Source organism: Bison bison, unplaced genomic scaffold (assembly GCF_000754665.1).
Source record: "Bison bison bison isolate TAMUID 2011002044 unplaced genomic scaffold, Bison_UMD1.0 scf7180017864306, whole genome shotgun sequence".
Classification (NCBI taxonomy): Eukaryota; Metazoa; Chordata; class Mammalia; order Artiodactyla; family Bovidae; genus Bison; species Bison bison.
In genome coordinates, this window is record NW_011494878.1 from 1323149 (window position 1) to 1330667 (window position 7519).

Genomic DNA, 7519 nt, shown 5'->3' on the forward strand with positions numbered 1-7519 from the left:
CATCTCCTGGAGAATCCCAGGGACGGGGGAGCCTGGTGGGCTGCGGTCTATGGGGTCGCACAGAGTCAGACGAGACTGATGTGACTTAGCAGCAGCATACTCCCACTACTAGAACTGGAATAAATTCCATTTATTTTGGAAACAACTGCTGAAGAAAAAGAGAGATGTGGCCATAATTGTTTGAAAGAATTCCGTGTTTCGTTAGTGGGGGTATAAACATATGGCCTTTGCCAACTATTTGGACCCTGTTCCAGCTGCGTATTTCAACTTCAGTTACCCCGTCATCATAGGCTCACTCTAGTCTCATTGGGGAAGTCTGCATTAAGAGCCAGAGTATGCTGATAAAATATTAAGGGTCATGGCACAACCAATAAGAAGAGGTGACGTTCAGAAAATGCCTGGCAAAAGGCCTGTAAAGGGGAAAGAAGGGACTTTTCTAATTGAGAAAGCATGGTTGTCATTAACATTTTTAAAGGTCTCAATTTTTAAGAGAATTCTTGTGAAACGTTGTGTTTGGAAAACAGGGAGCTCTGACTTAAATACCTTTTAATGTCTTAAAGTATAAGGATCTAATTGGAGCAAGCTGATTTCAGATTTTCCTGATACAGATAACCTTCTTTTAAGGTATGAGTATTTTTTTCCACATTATAAATGCATGTTTTTTTTTTACTAATAGAAAATACAAAAAAATCTTGAAGCATAAAAATGACCTGTAACCAACCCTATTACTTAGAAGTAATCACTATTGATATGTAGTTTCCATTTTTATTCCACTGAATATACATGTATGTTTAAAATGAAATTATGGTATTATGAGTGTTTGTTAATATTTCCAAATTCCTCTCAGGCACTTCACACCAATCTTTATTTCCATCAAGAGTATATTAGTTTGTCTAACTAAATCCTTGTTAGCTGTATAATTTAAAAAAATTGTTCCCAATTTTATAAATAAAATATTATTTAGTAAGGTCAAATTTTATTTGTGTTTATACATTTATTGGCTATTTTTCTATTAAATTATTTATTCATGCCTTTTCCCAATATTTGCAGTGTGACAATTAGTGGTTTTATCCCCCTTGGTCTAGAGGAGCTCTTTGTATAGATACAAATTTATTTAAGAAGATAAAATTTCTTATTAATAAAAATAGGACAGGTTGATCACCTTTATCAGTGATATTTATTTCCTGTGACCTTTGGTGAGAAGCCCTATATTCGTGCTCTCAAAGGCAAGCCAGTTTTAAAGTACTGAACTCTGAACTTTTTCATTATTTAAGATATTTATGCAGGAGTATTACCTTTGGATAAATATTCAGTGAATCCTGATTTAGAAACTGTTGGACCTCTTTTATTAAGAATGATAGTCATTTTAAAGTTATTTGATAATCGAAATAATGTATTCCTCCAGAAGATATGAATCTCTTAGGACTGAGAGATTGACACTCTTGGTCAAAACAGTTACTAATAAAGTATGAGAGAAATGAACAGTATACAGAGTGATACTGAGTTGGAGACAGGGGTATGACTATGGTTTCAATATATGTGGCTGCACAGAAAAAGTATTAACAATCAGCTGTTCAGTTATCCTGTAGAAAGTGGGACGAAGAAGAAAGGACTGGTAGATGGGCTTTTCTGAATAATTTTCTTTTAGGCTCATTTACCAAGTATTAGATACTTCCACTTCTTGTGAAAATTACTTTCTTGAGATCATGAACAAGATTGAAACAGTCTTTAACCCCCAGAGTCATGTGGACCCTTAATTAACTGCTCTTCAGGGCATTCTGTAAAACTTCCTCACTAGATCTTACAACAAAGATGAGAAAGGTGGAGAATTTTAATGCCGGCCTCAAGCTGGTAAGTTTTTTTTAGAACTGATCTCCTCAGAGTTTTGCTGTCTCTTATGTAAGCCCTTAATTGTGCCTCAAATATCTTCAAAAGTCACAGTTGTTTTTTTTTTTTTTTTTTTATCCTCTCAGTAGGCCAGAAGTAAAACAAAGAGACCGCGTGTGTGGTGTGACAGGTCATGTCTTCATTTACGGACCTTCCCTCATGAAATGTGTGTGAGCTCCTCGGAGCACGGTCGCTTTCCTGTGACTGCAAGCAGCAGCTCCATGTTAAGCCTCTGCATGAATGGTCCCAGCTGCTGTCAGATGGAACAGTCTGCTCTGGCCAGGGATGACAGGGTTTAGACCAGGGTTTATACCTCTGGGACCTGCTGTGTACACTGAGAACAGTCATGTTCCTTGGAGAGAGAATGAAGATTAGTCACTTGTGGCTCCCAGAAATTCTTGCGTAACTTGCTGTTATCTCAGTACAGTTTCCTGGGGATGCTTTATCCACCACAAGCTCCATCTCCTCCTCAAAGCTCCCTCTTCTCTCAGATGGGCCACTGGTATCAGCTGGGACTTGAGTTCCACTCCAGAGTGCAGGCATTCAGTCCAGCTCTCTTCTGTGAAATCATGGCCCTTCCTCCTCCCGAGTCCTCACGTTACTGATTCTGTCAGGCCCCGTGGCTTTGTCCCCACTTTGTCACAAGTGTTGTCCCTTTCTCGACCACACATATGAGAACGTTCTCTCTTGAAGTAACCTAGCATTGCTCATACTTGCTGTAGAATTGTTATGCACTGGCTTGGTCAGTAAGGTCGTTTGGGTTTTTCCATAAGAGGTAACGGAAAAACCTGAGTGAACTTTCTGGCCAACCCAATATAAACCATTCAGAAGGTTCCAGATCTCCTCCTGGCATTTTGTTTCCTTGCGTCTCTCTTCTCAGAATCCTCGTATTTCTGAAGTGTAGAGCCTCAGATACCAAAAGGCTTCAAGAAACTAATTGCGTTAGGCTTGGTGTTTTTAACTTTCTTTTTTTCACCCTCCGTGTCCCATTTCTTTTGTGCTTTTGATTTTTTCCTCGCCGCCACCCCACCTGAACGGCAACCCTGCAGTTATGCATGGAGTTGAGTTTATACTGCATAAGATAAGGCGGTTTATAAAATAAAGTCATTAACCTTTTCTCAATTCTCACACTCCTTAAGTACATCTGTTCTTGATTTTCTCATCTTATGCCTCAAGTTTGCTTTATGCTTTTTGCATTTTGTTGTTTTTCTCTGAGATTATTTCTAGCTTTTTGCTGAGTTCCTAAAACTGTTTCTGATTAAATAAATAGCTGTGATAAGGCACATAGGAATCTTAACAGAAAAGAAATATGTGCCTGATTGACCTCCTTCATCTCTTATGCCTTATTTCCTCCCAAAGCTGAAACATCAGAAGAGAACAATTATCACAGCATATTATCAGTGGATTTGGAACTCTTTTATTGCTGATTTTGTTGGAAATGCTGGTATTCCGTCAGCAAAAGCTCTTTTATATCTTCTAGCTAGCTTTGGATTTTCTCAAGCTGATAGCTCTTTCCTACCAACTTGATAAAGAGTCCATATGCTCCATCCTGGGATGTGAATTCACCCTTTCCTTGCATTCAGCAGGAACTTGCCTGAAGTGTTCATCACCAAAGAGGGTAGGACACCTCATTCCAGTCATTGCCAAACAGTTGAACTGAAAATGTCTTGAGGAGCTTGCTGTCCTCTCTCGTCTTTTGATTTGCTTGTGTCATTCATGCCACTGTCAAGTCAAGAATCCCATTTCTCTGTTGCGTATACTTTAATTCTTCCGAATGGAATTTTGATAGGAAGTTATCTAGGGGCATCATGGTATGTAAATTGATTGTAGGTAACAGTGCAGACCTTTTATTCTTCTGAAAATTAGGTCTTTGAATTTAAAATACATTTGGTTTTTCACATCTCAGTATCCAGCCCTGTTCTCTTCTAGTTGACTAGTAAGGAGATTAATCTTTTTTTAGACGTTTATTTTTATTTTTGGCTGTGCTGGGTCTTGGTGGCTGCCCAAGCTTTTTCTCTGGTTGTGGCATGAGGGCTTCTCACCGCAGTGGCTTCTCTGTTGCAGAGCACGGGCCTTCGGGCACGTGGGCTTCAGTAGCTGTGGCTCTGTGGCTCAGCAGTTGTGGTGCATGGACTAAGTTGCCCCTCAGCATACGGGATCCTCCTGAATCAGGCATAGAACCTGTGTTTCCTGCATTGACTGGTGGATTCTCTACCACCGAGCCCCTAGGGAAGCCCAGTTATTTTTGTTGTTTGTTTTAAAATAAATAAGCATGCGCTTATGCCTTACCCTAAGCAGCATAGTTGTTTAGGAAATACTTACAGGTGAATTTGTTTTTCTTGATCCCAGTTATACTATCCGACTGTTAGTTCAACAACAGTTTGCCTTAAATACTTAAATACTTACAGCTTGGACTCTTCTACCCCTGTCCAAATATACTTCTTGCCCTTTTATTTTAATTCTAACTCAATTTATTGGAATTCTTGTTGTCAAAGAGCATTCCTTGAAAGAATCTGGAGTATCACTGGCTACAGAATAAGCTTCAAGTGTATCGATTTCCTGTTACTCTGTTTCATTCTTTTCAAGTTATTCCCAGTCAGGTTGGATGAGGTTTTCTCTCTGGATAAAATATATATCTTTACTTTAAAAAGGTGATACTGGTATGTATTTGACCCATATCACACTTTTTTCCCCCCCTAAAAAGGAAAGTCTGTTTCTCAGGAAGTTACAGGGAACTCTTTAGTTTCACAGAAATACACGAGCTATGGCCAGTTGACCGTAAGTTTAATCTACTTTTGCTGATCAGCAAACCCACTTTGCAGCCTAAAGGAAAAGTGATCAGAATAGCAGACATGGATGGTTTCTAGCTGTGAATAGTGACATAGCTCAGTAGGGTGCGAGGTGGAATCCCAATCCCTCTGGGCTTGTCACTGCACATGTTTTACGCTTACAAGCTCCATCTGCAGGAGATGACAGTGAGGTGAGCACTGAATTTCATCTACTGTGACACGATTCCACATTCCCAGAGTATACGGCACAGAAGGCCAGCCTGAGCTGCCATCTCTGAAGCCACTTGTGAGTCTGTCAGCAAGGTTGGGGGCCGAATCTTCTTCCACTCAGAGGCGGAACACAATTTCAGACACACTTGTGTTTCCCTCCGGTATCTTCTGCTTCTTGGAAACATTTTAGATGGTGGTATCTTTGGTGTGATCGAAGGCAAAAGGAGAAGGGGATGGCAGAGGATGAGATGGTTCAATAGCATCATTGACTCAGTGGACATGAATCTGAGCAAACTCTGGGAGAGAGTGAAGGAACAGATGACCCTGGTGGACCACAGTCCATTGGGTTGCAAAGAGTCGGACATAGTGACTGAACAGTAACAACAACAACAAATCTTCGGTGGGAGCCACTTATCATGAGATCCCCCAAAATTGGAAAATAAACTTGTTGAGGTTATTTTTATTTAAGAATCTGATAGTACTGCTTTACACCAAAGAAATTGAGATTTATGAAATATTATATAAATGATCTGACCAAACTCCCCCCCCACCTTTATTTTTTTTGAAGAAAGTACACTCCAGAGATTCAGTAGATTCAATGACCTTTCACGATAACAGAGATTGTTTATGCTGAATTGGGATTCAGAACTTAGCGTCATGACAGTAGAATCTATGACTATTCCTCTCAGCACGAAGGGACTCTGTAGCCTAGGCAGGGTCAAAGACCTTAAACCGTAATAGTTGCGCTGTGGCATCTGCTGGCTTTTCCTAGCATCTCCCCAATGTGATCCAAGTCAACCAGCGCCCTTGAGATGCCTGGAGATTTTTCTGAGACGTATGTTGGCTGTTGGGCAAAATTCTTATCCTAGAGCCAAAGTTTTCCTTCCATAAAAAATTTGGCCATTACTACTTGGAACTACTTGCCAACGGAGGATATATTCCCAGTGGTTGAGGGAATTTCAGAGGAAGCTGAAATTCTCTGCCTGTCAACACTCACCCACTCCTAACAGCGTTGACAGACCTGTCCCCAGCCAACATCCTTGGTTAGTCAGGTTCAAAGGCTAAGACTTTTTAGGAAGAACACAAAATAAAAGTGAAAAGAGTTCCAAGCCAGGAGAAAGTGAATTCTGCCCCGTGCTCTCTTCTTATGGGCTTAAGGCCAGGTTGACCATTTTGTTTGTTTCTATGTGATCAGTTGCTCAGATGTGTCTGACTCTGTGACCCAGTGGACTGTAGCCTGTCCAGCTCCTCTGTCCATGGGGTTTTCCAGGCAAGAATACTAGAGTGGTTGCTGCTTTCTACTCCAGGGGATCTTCCTGACCCAGAGGTTGAACCTGAGTCTCTTGTGTCTCCTGCATTGGCAGGCAGATTCTTTAATCACTCTGATCACCAGGGAAGCCCTGTTTATTTGTAAAAATGTACCAAAAGCCATCCTGATTTTAGGCCATGATATGGAATATTCCCCCATAAACAGACATGTAGTTCTAATATGATGTTTTTATTTGGGGGTGTTGTGAGTGGGAGGACTGAGGTTAGTCAAACAAAGGATTTTCTATCTGTCTTTTTTCTGTCCAATAGAGCATGCTGACAATGACAGCATTGCTTTGAATTTTTCTGATTGAAGTTTCGCTCAAGAGCACTCAAACCATGGAAGCAGGAAAGTAGTTACAGATAGATCATTGGTGAAACATCAATGGCTTCAGTTCATCATGTGTCAATAGCACTTTACTTTCTGCAGCATAATATTGAATAAATACAGTTAAATGGCTGATGTGAGCATATTCTGTAGATTTTTGCTGTGAGATAGGAATGAAACAGAAAGGAAGTTTAAACTTGAGAAAAAGAAAAGATAGTAAAATATCCTCTGATGTTTCCAGGATGGGCACTGTTTCCAAGGGTGGGAAACCAGAGGGGAGACACCAGAGTTCTAAGAGATAATCTTTTTAAATCCATCACTTAAGCTCAAATAAACATACAAACTCTTTGAAATATTTATGTTTCTGAAAATATGGTATTTAGCATGTTCTTATGAAAACATTTGTTGTCTTACCAAGTCCTTATGAATTTCCATATGGAGTCATAAAAAACCTGTGTTGCCCCGAGGTTTGGCTATTTTGCAAGGTACACATATAATGTACTCATATCAAATCCATGTCTGTACAGCTTCATATTCCGTATGGAAGGTTGGATCACTGTCAAGTCTTCCTCTCTTCCATAGGATGACACCAGAGAGCTGTGAGCAGATTAATGGGGCAGGAATCTAAAGAACAAAAATATGGACAAATATTTGACAGTTTTCTGTACTTTTATAGAGGTGCTGAGATCAGAATATTTGAAATCAAAACTATGTTGGGAAGTGCAAGACATATGGTCATCATGGCTGTGAGGTTTTGACTCTTTCCACAGATTTATATCTCCTCTCTGTATTCTGCCATCTCCCCAAAATAGGGGAGCCATCAATCTATTCCACAACAGTTTGCTGAGAATCTACTTCTTTTTTGGCACTGTTCAGTTCAGTTCAGTTCAGTTCAGTCACTCAGTCATGTCCTACTCTTTGCGACCCTGTGAACCGCAGCACGCCAGGCCTCCCTGTCCATCACTAACTGCCATGATGGAGTCCACCCAAACCCGTG

General features: G+C 40.3%; 1 protein-coding gene across 3 annotated transcripts in view; it reads left to right on the forward strand.

Moving 5' to 3' along the window:
- Positions 1 to 7519, forward strand: part of BICC1 (BicC family RNA binding protein 1) — a 351439-nt gene that overhangs the window by 272573 nt on the left and 71347 nt on the right. The window contains exon 1 of one of the 3 annotated variants that reach the window (XM_010852023.1): positions 496 to 624. The exons of the other annotated variants lie outside the window; for them this stretch is intronic. The gene's annotated coding sequence lies outside the window, so the exon portion shown is untranslated. Of the gene's footprint in view, positions 1 to 495; positions 625 to 7519 lie in introns of those variants that run through there. 3 annotated transcript variants of the gene reach the window in all.